This window comes from Neopsephotus bourkii, unplaced genomic scaffold (assembly GCF_033783945.1).
Source record: "Neopsephotus bourkii isolate Nb327-2 ecotype Australia unplaced genomic scaffold, CSIRO-AGI_Nbou_v1 NB_1765, whole genome shotgun sequence".
In the NCBI taxonomy this organism is placed as follows: Eukaryota; Metazoa; Chordata; class Aves; order Psittaciformes; family Psittacidae; genus Neopsephotus; species Neopsephotus bourkii.
The window spans coordinates 5,743,638-5,771,452 of NW_026902239.1; the positions used below are offsets into that span (position 1 = coordinate 5,743,638).

General features: G+C 41.2%; 1 long non-coding RNA gene across 1 annotated transcript; it reads left to right on the plus strand.

Moving 5' to 3' along the window:
- LOC133225678 (uncharacterized) lies at positions 1-27,287 on the plus strand. The gene is made up of 3 exons (XR_009729235.1): positions 1-68; positions 20,537-20,639; positions 27,077-27,287. It is a non-coding gene; the product is annotated as an uncharacterized LOC133225678 (long non-coding RNA).
- Positions 27,288-27,815: the final 528 nt, after the last annotated feature.

Genomic DNA, 27,815 nt, shown 5'->3' on the forward strand with positions numbered 1-27,815 from the left:
AAGGCTTTGATGTCAGGAAGGAAGCAAGCAGAGGTGTTAGGAGATAAAGAGACTCTTCCACTTGTCAGGTAAACTACAGAAGTTTTCTTTTTATACAAATTATATGTTATGTTCCCTTTGGATAGACACATAAAGAGAAAGCAGCTCAGTATGACCAGTGTCTTCCCTTACCAGTGCAGTCATTAAAGAAAACTAAATTTAAGTAGTTAAACAGTAGTTAATTTTTATAAACAAGGTATCGTTTATTGTAAAAAGGATGTTTTACATGAAGAGGACCAGAAATTCTTTCTTGAACTTTCATATAAAGAATACATTGATCTGATATATCCATGTCCTGGAATTCATAAAAGACAGAATAACATAGCTTTGTGATACTTTGTAAGAACTGAAAACAAAGATCAACAAGCAATTTAAGTCTATTCAATTAGATGTTTAGACTCATTACATAATATCAGAGCTAGGGAAAAAGAGATAACTTCCAATTCATTAATATTCACTTTTTCAGTGAATAATCAAGTGTGTTGTTTGTACCCAAGGCAAAAAGCCAAAATATAAGAAAGCATTTGCCAGAGTATCTATTTTATAAAACTTTGTCAGTATTGAAAATAACTGGTGTAAAACTTCCTATGTGAAGTGAATCAAAGCAAATATATTCGCTTGTTTTATTTGTTTCATCACCTGAAATTGTGATTTAATTGTACTTTGCAATGACTAAAGTACCTGTATACTGAAGAGTTATTTCTCTTGATCATGTGCTTGATAAAGGATTTCATAACTGGGGTTAGTCAGTTTCTTTGATTTTATGTTTCCCTTCTGCAGCCGCTGCTCTCTGGACTCTAAACAGCTTTTACTCCAAGCACATCAGTATTTATGGTGTGCCCTAAAGGACAGTGCCCCTTAAAACATATTCATAAAAGTTAGTACAGTCCTCAAGCACAACGAGATCAAAAGAAAAACAGTCTCGAAATGAGCTTTGAGATGAATGTTTTAGAGTCATTATCTGAGGTACACTGGCAGTCTCTAATGAGACATTTGTAATTTAATTGTGTCATAGAAAGACTATAAATTTCCTCCCAAGCCCACATCCAAGTTGTTTTTATAATGAAGATAAACTAACACACATACCAAAAATCTTTTGAATACACTATAACTTCTTCCAAAAAGATAAGGAGGGCCTATATCCTATCTGTGTCACTACACTTGGTTGCATAATAGAGCTTACAACAAGTAGGATAGAGGGCAAGAGTCAGTCTATAATAATTTAATACTGTACAATTCTTTACATTTCTGTTTTAATCACATGATATTTTAAAAGGGGGGACCAGTTTATAACAATACTAGAGAAAAGGAAGAAATAGCAAAATTTCAAAAGGGTGTTCTACAGAATCTTTAAATGGCATTATATTGTGTTTGATGCTTCCTCCAGGGAAGAAAAGGTTCTAATACTGCATGACTAAGGTGCTTCTGTGTCAGATTTCTATGACTTTGGATAGGCAATTCTAAAGATTTTTATGCCTCAATCAATACCAAAATGTTGCAAATTCCAAGCTCCTACATGGATTAGGACAAGCACGTATTTCAAATAAAGAAACAGATTGTGCAATACACTCACTTGATCCTACTGATGACCCCTCTGGGTATGATAATAATATTTATCGGTATGATAATAATATTTATCAGTATGATATTAATGTTTATCATGCAGTTATTTAATTTTCTTTTCCAGAAAGTACATATAGATTGCAGAAAAATACCACTGAAGCCCAAAATAAGAAATAATTAAATCATTATGCATAGAATCATAGTCACAGAATCATTTTAGTTGGAAAAGACCTTTAAGATCATCATATCCAACCATTAACCTAGCACTGCCAAGTCCACCACTAAACCATGTCTCTAAGCACCACATCACGTCTTTTAAATACCTCCAGAGATGGTGACTCAACCACTTCCCTGGGCAGCCTGTTCCAATGCTTAACAACCCTTTTAGGGAAGATACTTTCCATAATATTCAATCTAAACCTCCACTGACACAACACGAGATTATTTACTTTTGTCCTATCACTTGTTACCTGGGAGGAGAGACTGACCCCCACCTCAGTCCATACTCCTTTCAACCAGTTGTAGAGAATGATAAGGTTCTCCCTGAGCCTTCTCTTCCCCAGACTAAACAACCCCCGTTCACTCTGTCACTCCTCATAAGTCTTGTGCTCCAGATCCTTCACTAGTTTCACTGCCCTTCTCTGGACCTGCTCCAGCACCTCAATGTCTCTCCTTTAGTGAGGGACCCAGAACTGAACATGGTATTTGAGGTGGAGCCTCACCAGTGCCCAGTGCAGGGATACAACCGTCCAGATCACTGCCCTGGCGCTGCTCGCCAAGCTATTGCTGATACAAGCCAGGATGCTGTTGGCCTTCTTGCCTGCCTGGGCACAAGCTGGCTCATGTTCATCAGATTGTTGACCAACACCCCCAGGTCCTTTTCCACTGGGAAGTTTTCCAGCCACTCTTCCCCAAGCCTGAAACTGTTGTGACCCTGCAGCAAAATATGAAAACTGATCAGGAAAGATTGCAGCTATTTGACCATTTTGGTCTGATTCTTCCTTGCCTAATACCTTGTGGAGTCATTCACAGGCATGTAATGGCAATAAGAAACTGAGGAATGCAATCATGACCATTGTATTTCATACCAAATTTAAGTAAAAATAGAAAATCACACATTCTAGTCAGTGCAATATATTAGGCTTCTCCTTTCAGTAGCTAAATGGACTTTGATGGCTTTAATTTTACAGGGGGGTGGGCTAGACACTGTAATTTCTTCTTCAGACCTCAAAAATATAGGAACTATTGAGTAAAAGCCTTCATTGGGTTCAAGTCAATGGAGACTGAAGTCCTACTGCAGCTGGAAGGGATAGGAATTCGCAGGAAATACAGTACAGTATACACCAGAAAAGGAATGGGTTGTTTCAAATAAAAAGTTGTGTGACTTGTTGCTAATTCCAGAGAACGAGGTTACAGCTTGCAGATGAGGCACGGGCTGTAAACTATTCAGGGTGACTTTCATTGCTCAGAAGGTATAATTAAAAGGATGAAGCAAACTGCCAAAATCTACAATAGAAATGAATAGTGTACACCAGGTCAAAAGGGTTCTGGATACATTTCTGGAAGAAGAGACAGTGCACAGCTGTTAGCTCACATTTTTAAGGGTGAAGATGATCAGTTACTATATGAATTGATTGGTATTTCCTGGCCATGTTCTGGTAGGATTTAAAGTCTTCTCCTGGACATTCATATGTCATTGTTTCTATCTGGCAGCTGCATCCATCCAGTAGCAAATGCCTTCCATTGACTGGAAATGTATACTGTAGATTAAAATTTCTCTAGTTATCATAAAAAATACCTTGGTGTGAGGGAATTTTCTTGGTTTGCTGTGATGCAATTCAGATCAAGCAAAAAGGAGTGGGTAGCTAGCTCCACCACTGGGAGCCTTGTCTCCCATTTAATCTTCATGACAGTGCCTAGATCTGGGAGTGTGGATATAACTAGCTGCATACACACATCCATGCAAATAGTATCAAAGAACCATAGAACGGTTTGGGTTGGAAGGGACCTTAAAGATCATCCAGTTCCAGCCCCCTGCCATGGGCAGGGACACCTTGTACTAGGTCAGGTTGCTCAAAGCTCCCTCCAGTCTGGCCTTGAACATTGTCAGGGGTGGGGCTGCCACCGCTTGTCTGGGCATATCCAAACACTTGCATATACTTTTTTTGAATCCGACTGACTTTACAGCTTCTGCAGTGCAATGCACCATGTAAAACTCAGAACAAGGGACAAACAGACAGGACTGAGGATAATCTGATCAGATGACACTGCAACTGTCATTGAATCCCACCATAGCAACTCAACCTGCCAAGCCTAAAAGCACACTACCATCTGAAATAAGTAGAGGCAGGCATAGGTAAAACTGAAGAGCTTTAGAAAATCTAAGGCTTACGAACTTCTTGGGTGCTGTAATCCTCCCAATCATATAGTACCACTTAGACACCTCATCATCTGTAAAAGGGTGATTACCACTTCAGAGACAACTGTGAAATCACTAGAACAACTGATGTGACTTTAAGGACTGTATTTCCACACTGCTGGTGCAGAAGATACGCTCTAAAGGGTATTAGGGTGAGAAGAGATTGCAACCGTTTGGATAATTCTTGGAGCCCTTTGTAGTAGGCTGAAAAGCTGAGGGTTAAGGAGCCCTGCCTGCTCCCTAGCATGTCTTGAGCTCCCGTTTATTTGGGGCTGCAAATGCTGCACCACTTCAGCAAGGCTCTCTTTGTGCAACATAAGCAGTAGGCATGGAGGAGCTGGCCAGGCACGATTGTACTTAACTCTTTACACCCCCTGTGACATGGAGCAGCAACCCACTTTCACAGTTCCAAACCAGGGAGGCTGAGTGTGAAGGCTGAAAGGTTTTTTTGTATCCTGGACAAGTTACCTGGGACACTAACTGCATGAAATCTGCTTACACCAGAGCAGCAGCACAAAGAAAAGTCCAAGGCTTTCTCTGCTCTCACTAGCACTGTGGATCCAGTGCAAAGAGGAAATAGCTACTCCTGGCTTGGCTCCAAATCTACAGGGTCCTGGGAACATAAAAGCAGCATATGGAGGCAGCTCCTGTGGCTAATCCTGGTGCCATGCAGCCACTCTATTTGATAACTCTTTACTCAGAGGAGTTAGTAAAATTTAGGTCATATTAGTATCCTACCTATATATGGAAAAGACCATGGATAACCAGTTTTGGTCCTAGGCTTTTTTTCAGCATAGTCTGAGTCACCCTCATTAGATGTAGGAGCAACAGAAATAGAAACTGAAATTCTCACTGAAATAGACCCAGAGAAGTCCTCACAGACTCAGTCTTCTCTCAACTAGCCCCCAAGTTTTCCTAGGCACTGCATAAATACAGCAGGAGATTCTCCATACTTCAAAAGGGTTTTAATCTAAATATCAGCAGAGATTTAATAGCAGTTCAAATGTTTCATAATTTTCCAGCTTCGCATACCACATGCATTGCTAGTGGTGCAGCTCACTTGAGAACAACTTGTATTGCACAGGTGAAGAAGCCTATGGGGCTATGAGCCTCTGAATGCTCCTGGGGACTGATTTTTTAATGGACTTCCTGCACTGTGTTTCTGACCCTATTTTTAACATCTGCCCACTGTCTCTTTGAATGTACTGCTTCTGACTGAAAGAAGCTGTCCCAAAGGGGTCAACTGTGCAAATTACAAATTGTGTTGTCAGGTGTCAGGTAGGTGGCTGATTTGTGACTGTTACCACTAATACACCTCTGCTGGCTTATGGTGAGCATAGTTGGCTTGAATCAATCAGCCTTCCTATCCTTACCCTGTTTTCCAGAATGACATACATAAACACCAAACAGTGCATAGGCATCCCTGATTTTCATCTGTCATTCCTCGTCTTTCATAGTTCAGGACTAATGCCTTATGAAACAGATGAGTTCTAGATTGCCCTGGAAATGTCTGGAAAACTTTCCACTAACATGGAGTTGGGATCGGTGTCCATCACTGGGATTTTGACAGTGATATTTGTTTCTATATTATTTATGTTCAATATTTCCTGTCCATAGCATATTTATGGAACATTGTAGTAGAAAATAATGCTTTGGCATGAATGTTTCAATAACCTTTGACTCTTTTTCAAGATACTGCTCCTTGTTTTGAGGAAGGTGTTCAATGGAAATTGAACAAGTCTTTCTTCTGCACTGAATTTGCTGAATCAAAGAACAAAGAACCAAAAAACCTGTAAAAGGAACACTAAAATCCTGAGAACAGATTGAATATTTCACTGGTCTTGCTCCCATTTCAGCTAAAGAACTTTGGCAAATCTTGTATCTTCAACACCTGGCCCATTGCCTTGGCTGAAGAGAGATGTTTTTCTGTGTCAGGCCTCCAGGTTTAAAAATATGTTTGCGTCAGCACCAGCTGGTTTCAGTGGTTCATTGATCATACATAGGAAAAGATCCTACCAAGTCCTACAATACTTTAGAAAAATTTGCAGTGAAAGATTTCTCCAGATGTGGTTAATGCTCCTAAATGATCATAGGGAACATCAGAACTATTTTATGGAGCTAGTATTATGTGATAGTAGAACTACACTTAGAAAGACTAAATTGATCCTAACTTGTAAGTGGTTGATTCTGGTACTCCAATATGTAAGTTTGTAGTTCCTTCAAAGCAGGATTTTAGTGTGGGGTTTTTTTTATTTATTTTTCTACAAATCTTCCTTGGTTATTTTGTCCCATATTACTAGTGTATGGACAGCACAAAGAAATGAAATAATTCTGAAAAAGCAGCCCTGGGACCATAGTCCAACTGGACAGGGCATTGAGATTGGAAGATCCACAAGAATACTCTCAGCTACCTTTGCTTCTGAAAGGCTGATGCAACTACTCTTTCAAATTTATCTTTACTTATCCATTTTAGCTATAATCTGGGCTTCTGTATTCCTACTTGGGATTTCCTGGCCTAGGAACCATGTACAGAAGAAAATGCTTCTCTTAGGAGATGTCTGATCTGTAGGTAGATTGTACATACGCACTAAATCTGAGGCTCTCAAAGTATATCAGACTTTGTGCTTGGGTATTAATGAACTGTATAGCTCAGGTGCAACTAAATCAGTACTGCTGAGAGCTGTTGGAGCCACAGGGAAGTCTGGTGCAGCTGATACGCTCTTACACTGACAAAGAGGCTCAGGGCTGTGAAGCAGTTAGGTAGGAAGGAGTCCTTGGCCTGCCAGATGCTCAAGAATCCTGAACAAGTCTAAAATCCCCTGCAGTTCTTTCTAGACAACACTTCTGAGTGGCAAGACAATTTTCATGGTGACCTTGCTCAGAGCCTCCTTGCTGGACTGATGTTTTTGGGGAGCTGTGGGGCTGTGCCTTGGCTCCTCACCTCCTCTGATGTAAGTGGGACACACAGGTTTCTGTGGGACAAAGTCGGAAGCTTGTGGCAGCTTTCCAGTCACTTTTCTGGGGTTGGGATTAGGCTGGTTGCCTTTGGCATGGGAGTTTGTCAAGAGCACAAGAGGGCTGCAGGAAGAAGAGGGTGGAGCTAATGCTCATTAGCTCTTTTTCTGTTTCTTGCACATGATTGCTGGCAGATGTGACCCATGACAAATCCTTGAAATATGGCTGTGCTAACAGAGATGGGATAGATCCAAGGGTAAAAAGCCTGTGCTTGGGATATGCTCTGCTTTGACAGATTGCATGAGTTCAGATATATCTCTCCCATCTCCATGTTTGCTATTGCTTACTTAGAGGAAAGCAGAACTGTCAAGGAGGACAGCTGGGTAGGGCTCACTTCTTTATTCCCAAAACCTATGGAGTGGGGAAACATACGCTAGTCCAAACACTGATGGTCTCCTAACAATATGGATCATTTGAGACTGAGGAGTGGAGCTGAAACGACAGAGATAGTTTGCGCCAGAAGTGCATTTTTTGTGAATGCTGAAATTCTGACATTCTTGGCTAGCCCAGTATAAATATGGCCACCCAAGTGCTGTGGCATTATTTGAGTTCATCTGCTGGATAGCTGTTATGTGGTTTCTTTGGCAGCCCAGTGATTCCCTGAACTGACAGCAAACCATGGCCTTGCTCTCTATGGCTGCTGCGTGGGGGCCAGTGTTACAAAAGAACCCAAACATGCTATGACCATGCAAAAGCACATGGGCCTGTGCATCCCTGTTGGCATGCAGCTTGCTAACGGCGTTTGAAAGCAAGTGTGTGCACACACCCCACACCAGATCTGTCCTCTCTCCTCCTCACCTGCATAGCTCTAGCGAGGCTCAACCTGGGAACAGATTTCCCTGTCCTCCCTCTTAAAACACAAACAATTTCTCACAACTGTAACTGGAGGAAGAGGCAGCACATTTCTATTAAGCTTGAGCTTGGCTGGGTGTATTTATGCTTTGTTTCTGAGAACTAGTCTGGGCATATTAGTAGTGCGGGACAAAGTTCAGTTTGTACGATGCGAAGAGGGCTGTGGGGGAAGATGACGTGGAGGTCGGTACCGAGGCTCCTGCCTGGGATTTTTTTTGTTTAATATTTGTAGTTTGTTGTAATCTGGTCCCTCCTAAGGGAAATAATTTGCTCTGTTCAAGGCATTTCATAAGCTCCAAAGAGAATCTCCTGCTGTGCTGGAATAACAGAGAGGAAGAGCCACAATATCCCACAATAGTGGAGAAAACATCATAACTTTCCGTTCTGATACAAGGCATGACTTTTCAAGAAGGGAATGAGGAAGACTCTAGCAAGCTAGGGAAAGGTGAACTATCAACACCCTTCTTTGAACTGAAAATTAAAAATCAGCAGAAATGCAGTGGAGGCTGTGTACAGGACCCTACCCCTCCTTCAGATGCTCACCCAAGATTTTTGTACCACTCAGGAGCTACTTAGTCTCTCCAGCCATAACACAGGCGTAAAATATTAGCCCACACTGTTTTTATGGTAAGTGGGTTGCACTACTGCACTGTCAAACCCCAGTGTTTTCTAAAACCTAAAGCAGTGTAGAAACACTGGAGTGAAGGAAATAGAGAGTTCCACTGTCTCAGTGAGCCGGCAAAATTTCCAAACTATCAGAATGATTTAGAAATGCAAACCCCATTTATATAAGGCCAAATCAATTAAACTGAAAGTATCAGCGTGTCCTTGCGACTAAACCACTATGGGGATCCAAAAATTATAGTTGAACCCTAGTTTGGGTGTCAGCACTGCAGCATGCCTTTCAGAGGCTTCCATCTCTGCAAATAGGGTTTACACTTCAAACCCACTTGATCAGGACTTAAGTCTGTTACTCAGACAGTGCTTAACTGTGATGGGGGATAGATAATGCTGCATGTTGAAGCTTCCACAGGCAAGAGGGGATGCTATCAGGCAGCCAATGCAGCACTTGCGTTCATTCTCAGAGCGGCCCTGGCTGAAGCAGGGCCAGCCTTTCTAACCTCTGATTACCTTTCTCAGTCCAATCCTATAGTACTTTCTTTGTTTAACGCTGTCCAGCAGCCTTGAGATAATGGGGATGTTGCTGGAGAAAATGGGGCCAGATCAGGGCTGGCCTCACTGCTCTCCAGTGCCAAACAAATCATTGCCGAGGGGGACTTCAAACACTGGATCCCCAGGTGGGCCATAATGTCCAGTGCCAGCAGGTCAGAACTCAACAGCAGGTTGCTTTTAGAACCCTGAGGTGCCTGTTTGTCACCTAGCCATTGGCAAAGTCTGGCTTAGTGCAATAATCTTGGGCTGTGCTGGCTGATGAGATTCCTGTCAGTGTTGAAAATGCTCTTCTGCTTAGAAGAAATTAAAATAAGCATGTCAGAAATATCACATGTATGCGTGTATCCATGCACATATGTAAAGCCATGTATAAACTTTCCCTTTGAGAGCTCTGTTGGGCATGGAAAGTTTTACAGGCCCTGCAATGGCGCAGTGCTGTCAGGCGAGAGGAAAAGAGGAAAGTGCAGCAGCTGCAAATCCTCATACAACATCTCACTTAAAATGTCATGTGTGCTACTTGGTTTAAATTGTCACCCCTCCAGCAACCACAAACAATGCAGAAACAGCAGATGTGTTTTCTATTTAGAATTAAACAGTTTATCTCAACCACTGTCATTGTTACAGAGGAAAAATAAATAAATATCCATGTTAATGTAAACTTCAAAAGGTACTTTCTGGCATGAATGGCTATTGTGAATCCAGATTTCACAGGGAAAACTAGGATTTGACCACAGTTTTTTTTTATTTTTTATTTTTTTTCATGATAGTGATGCTGGCAGCTCAACATGTAAAACTTAGGCTGGTGAAAAAGATTTTTTGGCAAGATATAGTATCAAATAACTCATGTAATTTAGACTTAATGGTCCAGAAAATTTAAGTAAACATCATAAATGTCTTTTGTTATTAAACTTTTCATTCAAACATTTTGTTTAACTCTTTCTTAATGGAGAGTGAAGATGACATTTGGAGCATATATATTCCTATGTGATAATCCTAGAGTCACCTCATTGTGATTTAAAGATTTGCCACAGTCTTAGCCTAGGCAAGCACTCAGCAATTCAAATAATAGTTGGTGTGAGCATGTTCCCCAGAGAATTTTAGCTAATGACGAATTTGACCTTTAGAAGTCAAGGTCAATTTATTGTACAACTCTTAGTTTTAACAGTCTATTGCTTTCTACTTTGTAGGGCAAGCAGGTTCTTAAGCAAGAGCACCCATCCAAATTTATTGGATCCTATTTTATTTTTATGAGAAGACACTATTTGTAAAGGGTGTTGTTGAATGATGTGATTGGGATAGGCCTTAGGAAAATACAGTCTTTTTGTACAAAAAATGTACAGCTTCATTTAGTAATCAGTGCACTTTTGCATTGATGCTTACATTTAATATACAAAACCAAAGCAGAACTCTGTCTAGTTGTGAAGATATTTTGACTAAATGAAGCTTGATTTGTTTCCATAGCCCAAGAAAAGTTCCAAAGCTGAATATCACTGTGTTCCTCTTTGTGTGTGACATGGCCTTCACCAATACCTTTCTTCTGTTTGATTTCCAGCCAGTATTTTAAGATCTCACCAGCCAGCTTGTTTCCAGATTTTATATTTTTACAAAGAGTTTTTTGTCTTTACAGAAGCAAACAAATGTTCCTGTTACTCTTCCTGCCTGAAATGGGCAGAAGGGTACATGTGACCAGCAATAAGCTGTAAAGCCTTAACTGCCAGTAGTTACTTCATGGTCTTACAATACATTCAATTCAATGCTTGTTCCTCCACAGTCATCAGAGTCCTGCAACTCTGCAGTACTTCTTAATAGTTAACTAGATGTCTGCAAACAATTCAGTCACCAGGACAGGCACACAGTCGGTGTTAGCATTTTGAATGAGCTGAAGAAGACACTGTAACCCATCATCGTCTGGGTTCCCTGTCAGAAAAGGAGCATTTTGAGAACTGCATAATTTCTCAGTGGTTAAGGCCAGAAGGGATCTTTAATTCATCTAGTCTGGGGGTTGACCACAGGCACACGATTGAGATTCATCAGCATGAAATCTCAGCAGTGCTTTTCACACCACAGAGAGCTGATCTAATTCAGCTGTCCTGTCCTAGGATGAGATCTGTCTCCAGTGTCTGTGAGGAAGGATTAGGAAGCCCTCCCTCTGGACAAGATGGGACACTTGTTGAGTGTTGCAATGGGATTCCCTCCTCATCTCTAAGCAATTGCCTGTAAACATCAGATTAAATTGGAACACTTGATTAATATAGAACCAAAATAATAGAATTAGGGTTAGAAGGGACCTTAAAAGATCACATAGTTCCAACTCCCCTGCCATGGGCAGGGACACCTTCCACTAGATAAGGTCGCTCAAAGTCTCATCCAACCTGGCGTTGAACACTTCATCCACAACTTCTCTGGGAAACCTGTAGCAGTGTCTCACCACCCTCATAGTGAAGAATTTCTTCCTAATATCTAATTTGAATGTACCCTTTGTCAGCTTAAATCCATTCCCTCATGTCTTGTCACTACAGCCCCTTGTAAAATGTCCCCCTCCAGATTTCTTGTAGGCTCTCTTTAGTTATTGGAAGAATGTTACAAGGTCTCCCCAGAGCCTTATCTTCTCCAGGATGAACAAACCCCAGATCACTCCACCTGTCTTCATGGGAGAAGCACTCTAGTCTAGTCCTCTGATTATCTTCATGGTCCTTCTCTAGACTCACTTGAGCAGATTCATGCCCCTCTTGTATTGGGGTCCCCAGAGCTGAACCCAGTACTCCAGGTGGGGACTTACAAGAGTGGAATAGAGGAGGTGAATCACCTCCCTTGACATTCTTCCTGGTCATGCTCCTTCTAATGCAGCCCAGGATATGGTTTGCTTTCTGGGTTGCAAGCACACACTGCCAGGTCATGTTGAGATTCTCATCAACCAACATCCCCAAGTCCTCCTCCACAGGGCTGCTCTCAATCCATTCTCTATCCAGCCTGTGCCTGGGATTGCCCCCACCCAGGTGCAGGACCTTTAACTTTGTTTTGTTTAACTTAAGAGGTTGGCATTGGCCCACCTCTTAAGCATGTCAAGGTCCCTCTGGATGGCATCCCTTACCTTCAGCATATCAGCCGAACTACGATGAACTTAGTGTCATCAGCAAACTTGCTGAGAGCACAGTCAATCCCACTGTCAAGTAACATAGTAGTCAACATAATTTCTGTGTGTGAGGTACGTTCTCATCAGCCTCTGCTAGCTATCCTGTGGAGAGGTAACATGCGAGAAGGTGAGAGCAGAGCTGGTTTCAATGAATAATAGTTCTGATCTCATCACTGGTACACGCTCACTGCAGTAAATCTGCAAAAATGAGTGAAACGCTTTGGAATTAAAGAATCAAGGCTTAGCTGAGCTTTGGGCAACTTTCAGTAATATTCTGTTGGCCTATAACAATATGCACATCACAGTTTTTTTGGCTGTCTTGACTCCTCTTCTGGTTTGTGTGATTTAAATATAGATCAGAAGGACTTTTCCAAACATGGTATTGTATCTGAGCTTCTTTTCACAAAGCAGCAATTCTGGATCAACATTCCTGAATAATCCCATGAGTGGACCATTTTAATGAGCAATAACAATATCTACATGTGGAATTACACAGAAATAGTTACGCAGTTTAGTTTTCCGCCTGCATTTGTGCCAAGCTAATTTACAAGTGTAAATGATCCTTAAGAGGTTACATATTTACCCAGAACAGGAAATTCATTCCTTTATCGTAAGGCTGAATTTGTACAATTGAAGGAACATGATATGCAAATGGAATGGACAGAAATCTGTTACTGAATGGGAACTGAAGGGCTTAACAAAGTGCATCACTGAATAATTAAGGCCTTTAGTTCTTACTATTGACTTGAGCGTTCATACTCATAAGCATCTATAAATTCTCCAAACAACTGAACTGTATGTTCACATATATATCCTCTTCCTCTGAGTTATAGCTTGGAAATACTTTTTCTTTTCTTATATATATTAACATATATTGGAAAGGGAAGGGGAGCCTTCAGTTACTCTACCAAAGTATGAGTGAAAGCAGACTGTGAAAATTACAACTAAAGAGGTAATTTCTTTATTTTTTTTAAATGCTTCTGCAAGATTTAAAATTGATTTGCAGTAACTTGACATTTGAGCAGATTAATTTGAAGCCAGTATAATTTTCTTATTGCTTGCTTTTATTTTCAGAGAGCCTTATCTGAAATTATTTTAGACCATCACTCTTCAGGGATCCTGAAGTCAGACCAAGAAACCTTCCAAAGAAACAAAAATTTCATAATAAAACAATGCTATCAGATAGGAAACATAAATGATAATGCTATCTACTTGTCAGAGAGCATGGACAAGTTCTTACAGCATTACTCTGGCAAAATGGATTTGCTTCCTTATTACGGAAATCATACTATTGCTATTAGTCTCAACAGAAAAAAAAACCCCAAACCAGTTTCTGTTTAATAAAGGAAAAAAACCAAACAAACCTTATAAGAACAAGAGAATAAGTAACAGCAAATCATTATTTGGTTCTTTTCCTTTTTGTGAGCTGCCTAGGAAAACCAGTTTATTTTGCTGAAGCTCTTTTATTTTCTTAGCTTATGACATTTAGTTATACAATCATTTATGCCTCACACACAGTTTCTTCAATGTATTTAAGCAGTGCTGGTAACATTAATTCTTACAGAGATCATGACAAAGTTTCACTGTCTTGATTCAACAAATCACTCTTAGACTCCTGTTTCCATGTTAGACACAATCAAATATGCAGTGTACTTGATTATTCTCTGGTATCAAATAAAACATCTAATACTGCCTTTACCTCCTTTTATCTGTGAACATGGATGGTAGCAAATTTATTCAAGAGAAAAAATAATGACCATAAAGTTGGCCAAACTTAATCTCAAATTCAGTTTTATCTAAGTATCTGCACAAACAAAATAATTGGTAGTAAGTCTGTAGCTCCAGGAAATACTCCCTCTGCCTCAACACAGGGCATATGCCTCTATGCTTGTCAGTCATGTTTTGTTGAAATCATGCCAAATAGACAAAGGTATCGGTGATGCAAACTGTAGGGGTAAGACTATGTTGTTAAATTTAATCCTTTATTAAATTTGTTTTTAATAATTTTACCTGTATTTTAAACACAGAACTATTAGGATTCCCAAAATGCCATCTCCAAATCTTTTTTTTTCCAGCGACTGGCTTTCAGGGCAAGAACTGCTTTCACCACTGTGATGTTATTTCTCAGGAATCACAAGGTGAAACCTTTGTTTTTCACCTGGGAAGAGAAGCTCTGCAGATTCACATCAACAATGAAATAACTGCTTAAGATTCTGACTTCTTCTGAATCCTGAATCCTGAATCCTGACTCATCTTGTAGCTTCATGCCCAGTTTCAGTCCTCAGTACCCCCCTTTTAGGGACTTTAAGCATCTCTCCCTGATGGGGCTGACAACAGCTGTCATGCTCCTCACTAGCTTCTCATACCCACAGGAGTTTTGCTCAGGAAAATAAATTTTTCTTCCATTGAAATAGCTGCCCAGCCAAACCAGAGAGAGTGGAGACCTGTGCACCTCTTAGCAGTGGGAGGGAAGCAGGGTAGCGGGTGTTCATAAGCAGCAGTCACAACTTAAGAGTATTTTGGGTATCTCCACCCTCCTGCCCCCCCCCCCCCCCCCAAACACGACATAATTTGGTTCTGACTTCCTTCACAGACAGTACTAAATAAATTCATTCAGGTATCTTCAGAACTCTTTTTCCTCAGATGATGACGGGAAGCAAAAGGGCCGTGCCCATCTTTGTCTAATGACTTGCCCTTATCACAGTAAAATTACTGGGTTTGCAATGGAGGAAAATGTTCTTTTTGGGAAAAGGGAAGACAAAATAACATGGGTAAAATGAAAGTAGTGAAGAGGAGAAGGAAAGACTTTGAAGATTAACAGTGAAAAAATGGTCGTTGTAGCAGGTGAACACAAGAGATGATGCTTATGATGATGTTACTTGCCATCCTAAAAATTATGTGTGGTTATCAAATTATCAAACTCTTTGGCTATCAAATGATGAAATTAATTAAACTCCAATGTGGCACAGTGATATTGCTGAGATGGTTGTCTTTTGTGACTTTGGTAGCTCAGAGTCATTAAGAAACCCAATATAACACCTACATTTTCCTGAAATGTTCATTCACTGAGGAGCAAACTCTATTTTGACTGCTTAGATCGAAAATAAAATAATTGTAATCAAGACTAAAATATCACATAGCTCAGAATGAAGGTAAGCTTTGCTTCAATTTCTTTCAAAATATGTATGGAAAGGGAAAGAAGCTCTAGCTGTGAACAGTGAAAAAAAGGGATCTGCTTCAGATCTCATTCACGAAAGGGAAGAGTTGCTTCTCCATTTTGGTTTTCCAGTGGCTGCTGCAGGTGAGTGGGGCTGCTGTTACCAACCATCCTATCCAGGTATGGCCATGATCCTGGATGTATTTCTGATTGGCAAATCATGCAACAGATCATGGGGTGCCTAGGTATCTATGAACCAAAGGCCAAGTCAAAGTACGGATCCTTGCAGTGACTTCTCTGGGACATTCTCCTAGTCTGAAAAATGCTCTCTGTTCCTGTTATGCTCTTATTAGAGCCAGTAAAATCTTGGAAGAGTGAAATAAGTGTTAATTCCTGTCTCGATTACCTCTTCAGCTTTAAGCTGGAGCACTCCAGCTAGGGGTGAAAGGTCTGTTCAGTGTCCTGTCGTCAAAGCTTACTGGAACCTGTTCAGTTTTTTAAAAGCTAGGGAAAAATGCTGTTTCATTGCAAATTAGAGCCTTGAGGGGCACAAAAAAATGATAAGATGAACTGCTGACGTTGACTGAACTTGGAATACTTACCTCCCACACTTCAATTAATTTCCATGTGTTATTAATTTCAGTATTCCTTTATATACATGACACTGAACACTAAGTAGCATCATTAATTAAAAGTCAACAAAACCAATGACATTTCATATTCTGCATAAAGTTATCTGAGTAAGAATGACTTGTTGTTTCTCTGTGTGTATGAAATATAAATCATCTTTCCATCTGGGTGAAGCAGTCATGGTCTCAACAGTACAGATCTCTTTGAATTGGCATGGAAAATGAAAAGGAAGGGGAGACAAGCCAGAGGAAGTAGTCCGGTGTTGTTTAGTCACAGCAGCAGCAGCCATCCCACAGGAAATATCTCTGGCCAAAAGGATGAGGGGTGGTCTCCCTTTCACTGCTCTGACCCTTGCAGTGTTGCAGACCTCTCTGTAGGGTGTTAGAGCCAAGGAGTATGGTGCTCAAGAAAGCCTGGGACATTGGAGCAAAGTGGCGCATCACAAACCATGACCACATTTGCACTGGGCAACAATCCTGCAGGCTGGGTGCTGTCTTTGAGGGGACTGACACAATGCAGATGAGCAGCAAGAAAACAGCTTTCAAAAACTTGATCGCAGCCAGCGCTGCAAACATCACTGCTCCTTTAGTTCACCACGATTTCTTCATTGCAGTCTGCCTTCTGGTTCAATAAGATACCATATGCTAATCAAGCAAAGAATTTCTGCTTATCACTTACTAATACGTCCAATGTTAGACACAACAGTTGGCCAGATACAGATGGATGCTTCCAACAAAACTTGACCATGGGCTTTGCCCCACACTTAGAAGAAGGAAGATTCTTCAGTAATGTAGCAGGCCCAAACTAAGTCTGTGTTTGGTTTTTAAAAGGAAAGCAAAATTATGCAGATGTAGAATTTTGGATGGCCAGATGGATTGTATCTGGAAGTGTTTATAATTTTTAATATTTTGAAGCCAGATGTTGATGCACAGATATTGCTGGTTGCAGCCATAGGAAGCTGTGTTAGAAGGACACTCTCTAACCTTTGTTAAAAAATTACAATGTTTTGATTCAGTTAACATCAACTATTAGTACAGAACTGGCCAACCACTGCTATAAGTCATTAAAAAAATAGAAAACAGATGCTCAATAGAAAGAAAGCTATCAGCCAGGGCATTCCTGATCTTTTTATAAAATGTAAACTTAAATACTTTATGTGTCCTTTAATGAACTGCTATGGAACAACTATGGTAGTCAAAACATCTCACAAGATTACACAAATGCAATTCGTCATTTATTAATATTTCCACAGAAGTGGCGTCCCTTTGAAAAAGGGCACAGAGGTGGCACATGCCAGGTGATAAATGTAAAGCGTTTCTGTGACAAAAACTCAACTCAGATCTGATACTTGTAAGACTGATGGCATTTTGATTGTAAGAAAGCAACAGCTTTTATCCTTCAAATAGACTGTGTCTGTGGGGGAAGTAACAGCCATATCTACATTATGTGGCAGCATCTATAAATGTTAACAAGTATATGATAATTGATCATATTTGCAGGAAGGACAACCACAGCAATGCTCAGAAACTGAGAACAGAGTAGAGATTTTCCTGCGGAAGCCTGCTCTGTTGTTACATTGAAGGATTAACTCTGCTTTTTGGTTTTTTTTTTCACTGTCTTGCAAAGCTGAGCAATCTGGTCCTGCCCTGTTTTCCTAGCTGAGAACAGTGATGAGTGGCAGGCACATGATAATGCAGCACCTGACACCCTCCTCGGAGCTCTGACTTCTGTCTCAGAGAAAAGAATGGAGCTGGACCAAGACCCTGGAGTAAGTAAATTTTCTGAGTTTCCCATGTCTTCCTTTCTTCCTGTAAAATGGGGACAATAACGCTTCCTATCTCCTCCTACTTTCTCATTTATTACAGACCAATAATGGCAAGCACTGCCGAATTGCTTTGAATTACAATGGAGCCAAACCAACAACCTTTCATTCGAACCACATTATACAGATTGACTTGCTACTTCAAGCAAATTTGACAGCTGGATCCTGCCCTCATGGGGAAAACAGTAAAACAAACAAACAAAAAAGCAAGAAAGATATATTGAAGGTATGTCTTAATGTGCTGTGGAAACCAAGGCAGAATGATCCTTCCTTACTGCAGGGCTCTTCTGCAAAACATTTCTGGAGAAACACTCACATGTATGCTTCACCTGTCCACTTTGTACTCTGCCTGTACTCTTTCAAGTTGGGGAATGTAAGCAGGCGATGGGACAGATGAGGCAATTAGATCTATGTGGTCCTTCTGAGTTTTCTTCATTGTCTAAATGGCCTGGGGGAAACGTAAACTCAGCAGTCAGAGGTATGACTGAACATAGTATAAAGTGATTTGAGATAGAACTCCCAGTAGAAGGGAGTTCAGAATAAGAATATTTGTTTTCCTTCTTGGCCACATAGGCTGGGCTTAGTAACCATAGTCCTTGGCCATTTGTACCTTAGGTAACAAGCCCCAAGGTAACTTAGGCTCTCCATCCTGCAGCGTAATCGGGGGATGAAATGACCACCAACGTACCCTACACCTAACAGAGGGGATCTCAGATGCACTCTTCTTATGAATCATCCTGGTTGATTCACATTTTAAAAATGCAGTTTCTCAAGCAGAGCAGCAGTAGTTTGTTAAAACGTTGGACGCAATTGCTGCACAACCGAAATAACACTCCCCAAGCTCTCCTCCCCATTTAGGACAGCCTCCAATGTTTATCATATGAAATCAGCACAACTACAAACTGGATTACTTCTTTTTTTTTTTTCGTTTGTCTTTCCCCCAGATTAGATGCAATTTGCACATGGGGCAAAGAGAGGGATACCTCCTTTGAGTGTATTTTAGCAACCAAGTAGTTTAGGTCTTTTGTTCACAAACAAGCTGCTACTTCTCTCTGTCCTTTTTTTTTTGGAGGCTATCCCATATTTCAGCTCATGCTAACCAGAGCTATGTTACATCTGGCACTGTCCCTGTGATTGCTCAGGCAGCTGGAACAAGTTAGATTGCATTGTTTCCTGTGACTTCCCCTTGTATATCAGTTGCCATTACTCCACCTCTGCTGGAGCACTTTTCCATCTATGTTCTCCTTCTGTTCTCTGCAGACTGCCAGAAGTTTTCACCGTTTCTTCATTTCCACTGTGAAGTACATAGAAGGCCAAATATCCAAAAGCAGATGCTAAGGAAAATATAGTATACTTTTGGACCAAAGCAATACAGATTACAATAAATGCTACTGTACTACTGCATTCAGGACTGTCATTAAATATGGGCAGTTGTCTTTCCTGAGGGAGGACAATGTGAGGTGTTTTCCAATCATTCTTCTTGTAGTTTACAAATCTGAACATTTCCAGACAACAGCCTAAACCCCAGGTCCACTGCATGTAAAGCAGCAGTGATGTTCGTAGAAACATCATCTACATTTGGCAGGTGATAAATTTGTCAGAGGAAGCTCCTAAGATCCTTTTCTTTATATGAAGTGCTCATTATCTTGACAGTGCTGATGCGAAGTTATATCCCTGTAAATCCAGCCTGGGTAAGCCACCTTCTCTGTCCTTTCTGAGAGCTGGGAATTGAAGACAATTGTTTCAGTTTCTGTGGTGAGACAGCCATTAGTTCGTATTTCCCTTGTGCCACCATATGCAGCTTGCTCCTTCCCTGCTAGATGCACCTAGCCAAAAGCTGGGCCCCAGCACCAGTGGGCTTTGCAGTAGGTGCTGCCATAGTTCAAGTTGTCATTGCCCTGCAGCGCTTGTCTGAAAGCCACTTCATCACCCCAGTTCATACCTCTGGATAATGGCTGGCACTACCATGATAGATGGTGCTTTTCCCTGGAAAGCTGTGAGCTATGGGCTAGAGGTTGTATTTTCTCATTGCAAACATTTATGGTTACAATAGAAAGAAGGCATTACATTTGATGTAACATAGGTAAGGTGAAAGATGTATACATTTTTTATAAAGTACAAATACACTCTACCCATTAATTTCTGGTCCAGATTTGGATTACTATTGTTTATTTCTTAAACGCCAACAATGTGCTCAGAGCTGTAGAAGACTCGAAATGAAGACAATCCCAGCCCTCAAGAACTTGGATCTGAAATTCTCCAAAAGTCAGAAGAGGGTTTAGATCAGGTGTTCAGGCTCATCTCCGTTATGAAGTGGTACTGAAAAAATCCAGATGGTTAATAAATAATAGCTGCATTTTCTTGTAAAAACATAACATTTATTGTAAATGACTAATTTTTCTAATGAATATTTTGGAAGTGACGTCCATGTGGAGAAACTATAAACTGCAATCAATTGCTCAGGGGTTGCCTGATGTTTCTGGGGGCTGAAGAGAATAGAAACTTTTGGCCAAGATGATGAAAAACTTTCAGACAAGCCAGGGAGTGAGTGCCGACATGGTGTAATCTTAGGCATCCATTAAAGGCTTCAGGCTACATTATCTGTGTAAGTGCTGGACAGACATGGACTGAGGCACCAGAGCCTGTTATAACAAATAAATGTTAGGGCTGTGAGAATAGCAAAACTCATGTGTTGGTATACATTGGGAACTGAGGATCTCTCTCTCTTTCCAGCCATTTGCCCTTGGGGATAAAATAAGAGATGCACAAGAAGAGTGACCTACACTTTCCTGGTGAAGTACAGAGGAAGATCAGGAAGGAAGGGGTTAACTTTCTGGTGGGAATGGTTGGGCTTTAGCACTCAGTTCTTTGCCCAGAGCACATCAGTCCTGTGTACTGCATTGCTCATATATGAGATGATATTCGCAGCCATAGAAAAGGAGCACACAATGTGTGTGTGCAGCTTTTTCCTTCTCCTAAACTTGCACCTCCGTTTCTTTGGGATTCTGGGCCTCAAACACCTTGCACTTGATGTGGAAAACACTTGTGGTAGTTGACAGGAGGTGCACATTTATTAGATGTGTAATCTCCTTTAACAAGAAGCAAAGCCCTAGGTATTTGAGCCTCAATCTATTCCTCATTACTACTCCTGTGACAAATAAAACCAGCTGACACATGTGGCATGATTCAAAGCCCAGGGAATGTTCCCATTGATTTCCATGCCTTCTAGATCAAACCATCACCAGCTAGAGAATTACTTACATCTACAATAAGAATTATTATTTAAAAAAAAATTTTAAAAATCCATCACTGTTTTGTACATGTTGGGGAGAAAGCAAACACCTGTTCCTGGTAATTTTATTCCAAGTTTGTGTGAACATTTTGTTCAGCTTATTTTTCCTCCCATATCCCTTTCTCTCCCCATCTCCCCAAACTGGTCACCTCTGACGTTGCATTAACATAACTAATCTCTGGGTGGAAAAATTACATTCCATTGTGGATGTCTCTAGTCTGGAGCAGGGTGAATGACACACCTGCGTATGAGACCTACTGCGTTGTTTAGCATGGATAATAAATGAGTGGATGTGATTTGTTCAAGGAATGTGTACAATTACAGGCAAATACTGTAAACCACTCAAAAGCCTTTCCACCGGGACAGATCCTCCTGTCTTTACTCAGACGAAATTCCCACCACTTTCCTGTCTAAACACAACCTTATTTGCAGTTCAGGTTTATTGTAGGCAGTCGGAAGGAAGAGGAGAAAGGGAGAGGTGTTGCTAGTGCTGTTGTGCTGAGAATCTGCTTTTAGGTGGAGATAAAGAGTGGAATGACCCCTGGTGTTCTGGCCGGGAATTACTGGCCTTCTGCTTAGTACCGAACTGCACTTCCACCGGCGTCCCGCAGACGGCCCTATATGTTGTAGCAGCGACAGGCACAGAGGCTGCGCGCAAAGGCAAATCAAATGTTCTTTCATAGAATCGGAGAATCGCTTAGGTAAGAAAAGACCCTTAAGATCATCGAGTAGAACCATTAACCTAGCACTGCCAAGTCCACCACTAAAACATGGCCCTAAGTTCCACATTTACACCTCTTTTTAATACCTCCAGGGATGGTGACTCCACCGCTTCCCTGGGCAGCCTGTTCCAGTGCCTGACAACACTTCAGGTGAAGAAAGTTTTCACATCTTTACCTTCCAAGTTTTGGTTTCCTTGACTGGTAATGGTATTCTTAACAGCTAAATGTAAAGGTGCATGAATTTATGCTGATTTCTAGCACATATTAGGGTCGTTTTGGAGGAGCAAATTACAGGATTGCCTCCTTTAAATGCCTTCCTCCTTCAGAAAAGTGGTCCAGGTGTGTGGTTAAGAGGGTTTGAGCAGGAAGAGGCAAAGGCAATTTACTGATTCCTGTCTCCCTGCTGTTACTGGTGCTACCTACAGCCTGTGACAGCCCACTCGGTTCCACCTGCTGAATTTGAGCTTGTTTCCCTGTATCATCTCTGGCTCACTGTACTAACTTCTACATCAGATCGCGACGCCTCGGCAGCCGGGAGCGTGACCTCCCACCACTCACTGTTAAGCTGCCTGTAGCCAGCTCTCCAAAACTCCTCTGCATCCAAAACGTGAACCAGCCTTGGGGCCCCAGACACCTCCCGCTGCTCTCCCTGCAGTATCGGTTTGGTACAGAGCCTCCATCCGCCTGGAGCTCAGTGTCAGGAGGTGGCAGTGTCTCCCCACCAACGGCTGCCCCGCAAACAGCAGCCAGAGCAAGAAGGCCTTGAGCACAACCAAAGCCACAGCAAGCATTTGTTTTGATCATGCTCAGCTGTGCGTTTGTACCACCCGTGCTTGATAGTCTGGCACTGGAGGAGAAACTCTGTGGCTGGAGGCTTGGGAGCAGCAGCATCCCTTAGGCTACCTGCCCACCCTGCTGTCACTGCCTGTGAGATAGGGGTGAGGGCTGGTTGCTTGAGCACAGGCACCCTCTGCTCCCTGCTCCTTACACTTACAAGCCAGCTGGGTCAGGACTTAAGCAGGCACTAAAACAGGCTAAAACGACTGCTTCTGAGCTCTGTGTTGATGACACTGGTCTCCCTGAGGTATAGACCACTGAACCAATGCAGACAGGTTTCTAAACTCTATTCAGCTGATGAGCTGAAGACAGCAATTGCTGCTGCACAGGGTACAGAGAAATGAGAAGTTAGTGCAAGGCAGGTGGGTACACAAGCAGTACCTCCTGTGTTTTGCAGCAGGCAAAATACAACCAATTGTATGTACTGTATACAACCAGATACATGCTTGAGCAGCAGAAGTTTCACATCCCCATCCAAACCTTCCCATAGCTAAGGTATTGAGAATCACAGTTTCCGCAATCACAGGAAAATCTACTTGCAATCAGCCTATATGAAAAAAAAGAGGAAATGTGTACAAATAGTGTTCTGTAAATATTCCAGGGCTTCACTGTTCTAGGTACAAAGCATCACACAGCTGTTCACCTGTAATGGTTTATCTGCTACCAGAGTGATAGCTACTAGAGTGCTGAGTGATAGGAGAAATATCTGATTTTTTTCTGGGAGGGTTCAATGTGAGGCAGAAAGGGAGGTTGCATTCTCCTTCTCAACACCAGCCTATGGCTAGAGGAGAAAACTGCTTTCCAGTAGCACAGCAGTTCAGGAGCAGCTCATACCCTGTGTACTGCTGCAATAACCGCTTTACAGATTTCAAGCCCTGATCCATACCAGCAGCCTCCAGCCCTGCCCCAGCTCCTGTCACCTCCAGAGCTCATTGTGCACCTGGATCTATTCAGCAGTGTGGAGGGGCCAATTTTCCCAACTTCTTTTTCTCTCCTCCCTTAGTCAGTCCCATGTCACATCTCTTTCCCTGCACTGACCCAGTCTCAAGAACTCCCAAGATAGAGGTGGGAGGGTCCTTGAGACGCTTTAGTTTCTCTTTTATTTAACAAAACGAACACAAAAAATGGTTTCTGCAAAGGTCTTTCCTTGCTTCCTGGAATTATTTTCAAAAGTAGGAAAATCATCTCTGGATTTGTCTTTTTTATCAGTCCCTTTTCTCCCCCCTCAGGCTTTTCAAGACTCTTCCACAGATAGTCCACATCACCTATGAGAAAGACAACTGGCATTTTCTGACAAACATTAACAACATGTGTCTGCCTGAGACTACTAGTCTGGCCAGACAGTGAATGAGTACATCAGTCAGTGCTAGCATTAATGTTTTTTTGGTGTCTGAGGTGATGAAGCATTTCACAAAATCCTCTGCCAGAGCATCATGTTATTAAGATTCGTTCTGCTCACCATTTGTGTCAACCTGTTTCTGTGAGGCACTGAATAGTGGTGAGGCCAAAGGATCCAGGGACCCGTAAAACATTCGTCCAAAATGTGTATGGATGTCTTCCATTGAGGTAGCTGTTGAAAAGTTTGTTGTATCCTGCAAATTCTATCCTATGTTTCATAACGTTTATATTTGTGCTATTACCAGTAAGTTTCAGTATGGTCCCAAAATGAAATGGGCAATGGAAAAACATGGCAACAGCTAGGAATTTTTTAAAGGAACCCTGTAAGGATTGCCATAGCAACACTGTAGTCCACATTTGTTTGCTGTTAATTCCACCAGTTTTACCAAAATACTGAGTAGCAGAAAAGACTTAAAGAAGTCTCTATAGATAGAAATTTTAAGAGAGGCATTCAGTAGTACCCTATTTTTCAGGAAACAAATTAATGCATCTAGCCTCCCATCTCTCTTCAGCCCAACAGATGCACTCAATCAATTGAATTGAGGTATGCTGAAAGATGTAATGGCACTGGCAAAGCCTTTTAGAGACCGTCAACTACTGTGAATAATGCTATGACTAAGTCTACTATTTAAATGGCTGAGGTCCAAGGAATTTTCGGGTATCAGATACCTATGAGATTGGCCCACCAGCTCCATTTCACTTACTACTCCTAGAATGAATCAATACACAGAAAATTTGTGACCTCAAACAGGCATCTAAAAGAGAACAGGGCCACAGCTTTCTTTAGGTTGCTGGCAATTTGTTTTGCACAAAGCCTCTCTAGGAAGAAGAGCATGGGAATACTGGTGGGTTTTTTTTAAGCCTGGGAGAATGCAGAAAGGTTTTGCAGATAGCTGAATTACCCACTCTCAGTATGCTATGACCTCAGCAGAAAGGAAACTCATTCAGTGAAAATACTGTGCTTTTCTCCTAGCTTCTTTGAAAATCAAGTTCTGGCTCCAGAGATCTTATGGAATGTCTCCTGGGAATGCCTCTGTGGCCAACTCATTGCCTTGTTAAGCACAGGGTGATAAAGTTACAGAGATCCCAATCTGCCCATTTATCTCCGCCTGTTCTTACACATTGAGAGCTGGAAAAGCCCCACACGCTGCAGTGCAAACTCTTTGGACCACATTCCTGTCATCTCCGAAGGCTCTTTCTGTTGCTTTTGTAGGCAACAATAGGTCTGGTCTGTTTTTCTGATAAATTATGCGATTTGTCTGAGACATAAATTTGGCTCACAGCAGAAGCATTTGCCTGGCTGAAAGGCATACTGTAACAACAAATGTACTTATTGGATTGTCTACCATCACTGAAGTCATCGTCTTCCGGCCAAGGCCAAATGTTACAGTGCACATGTCTCCCCTCATCTCTCAAGCAAATCACAAGACTGCTTACACAACTCTGAGAAAACTTCACTAGAGATAGCATGCTATGGAGCTGACACTTCAGTAATGTTACACATGTGTGTTCTCAGTTTATTGGATGCCCGTCAGCTTCAGAGATAGCAATTTCAGGAAGTTTTCTCAAGTAACTCTCAGACACTCACTACCTCTCATTAAATGGGTCGTGCAGCTTAATCTTCTCTTCAAATGGCCTCCAAAAAATCTCCTAGAGAGATGTCCAACTAGTCCCATAGGTGGACTAATTCTGAGGCAAATGGATTTTAATCCCTCAATGCCCAAACTTGCTCAACCATTGTGAAAATGTTATTCCTTGGTGCCCCTCTAACTTAGATGTAAGGGCCATTGTCACACAGCTGGAATTCTGTTTAAATCCCTGGATGCATTGTTCTCTATTGAATGAAAGCAGCTAGTACACATGCCAATAGAAAGTAATGGTTAGCGCTGTTTTTAAAACCGTAATTATGGATTAATGCAAGTGCTTGACTAAAATTAAGTAGGAGAAAGATAATTTTTAATGCACGATAGTTACAAAACAGACTAGAAAGCACATCAGGGATTAGCATCAAAATAAATTGTAAAATGTAAAAATACTGTATGAACAGAGATACTCCATCAGCAAGGGGCAAGAAAGTGTGAAATACCCAAATATTGTTTCAGCTATCTCAGGCATCTTTGCTGAATGCACAGCTATGCACTACTGAGTATACAGATAATTAACCTCATAAAAGGTGGGAGTAGGAAGAAGAGGTCAGGAAAAATACAGTATCATTGCCAAGTACTACTACCCTTTTCTGTCATGCCCTGTCCACTTGATAGAAGTAGACAGTAATTATTGTTATTTTGCTTTCTCTATATTCCACAATTCTTCCTTCCCAATAATACTGTGCAGGCAATACCAAATAAAATTGGGAGAACAAATACAGAAGAGAGTGATGTGTTTTCAAAATAGTTGTAACTGGCCTGTAATTTTGACTGCCAAATACAGTTTTGAGGGAAAAAGCATGATAAGTTTCAGAAAAGACTACAGTTTTAGATGATGAATAATAATATCAATCCCGTCATTGTGGGTAGTTATACAAGTTGCTTTCTTAAACCAATAGCTGCAGAAAGACTGGAATAAACTTGATCAACATGGGGAGCAGCCTCTTCATCTGTCCTGAAAGTTTTTCCTTTTTCTTTGAAATAACCTGGTGCTGGTCCCTGTCAGAAACAGGCTAGATGTGATGGATAGCTGGTCTAATCAGATCTGGTATGTCTCGTAACACATAGCATCTGCCTGTGTTCTCCTGAATAACTTTGAAAAACTGAAATGACTTCCACTTGTGAAAGCATCCAGAGAGCCTTGAAGCAGAAAATCCCCCAAGCTGGGACAAGCTTTGGACATCTGAGACACAGCACGCTGCAAGCAGCTGGCAAGGGAGTGCAGCTCTCAGTATTGCTGGTCCTAGGTTTTAGCTATCAAAGCTTCCTTTTACTTATTGCTGGGCTTTGTCCCTCATTAGAGATGTTTTTTTCAATGGACAATTGATGTAATGATTTCTGTGGTTTTAGTAGCAGTAACAGAAATAGTCTTTTGCAGATCATGTCAATTTATCTGAAGAAATAGCTGCAAGTAGGCAGGTGGAGAACAGCCATTCCCACAGCTACAGGTTTGGAACTGCTGATGGTGAGCTAACCTTCTGCTTAACATCTGTAGAAAACAAAGCTGTCTTCTTTTCTTTGGTCAGCTTTAATACACTGAAGAAGCCAAACACACATGATTAAATGTGGCTTTTCCAAACCAGACATTAATGCTACTTAGCAGTAGGCTGATGTAAAAGGAGAAAGAAAAGGTAAAAGAAAAGGTGAAAGGTAAACTGGATCATAAGAAAATCTCTGCATTGGGAAATAATCTACACACTGAAAACCAATGAGGAACTCGGGATTAAGTACAAAGGTGGGGAAACAGGAAAGAAGCATATTAGCCAGGATCACATTACAGAGTCTGCATGCTCTGTTATTCAGTTTGCTGTTTTTAACGAAGCAAATGTCAACACATTTGTTTTGTTCCTGACTGTTCCAATAAATGCCAACAGTGAGACAGGGGTTTGGCTTCTTCTATTCATTACGTTATCCTGAAATCCACAGTGATAAAAGCTCTGGAAGTATTGCCTCTCTATATAAAAAAGTGTCAGAAAGACTGATTACCAATTTACTACTGTGAAAATCAAGAAAGTTTAATGGCAAAAGACTTAAAAGTTACAAGGCTCGGAGTACAATGTGATGATTTATCATGACAAAATGTTTCTCGTAATACATCTCAATATTGCAATCAGTGG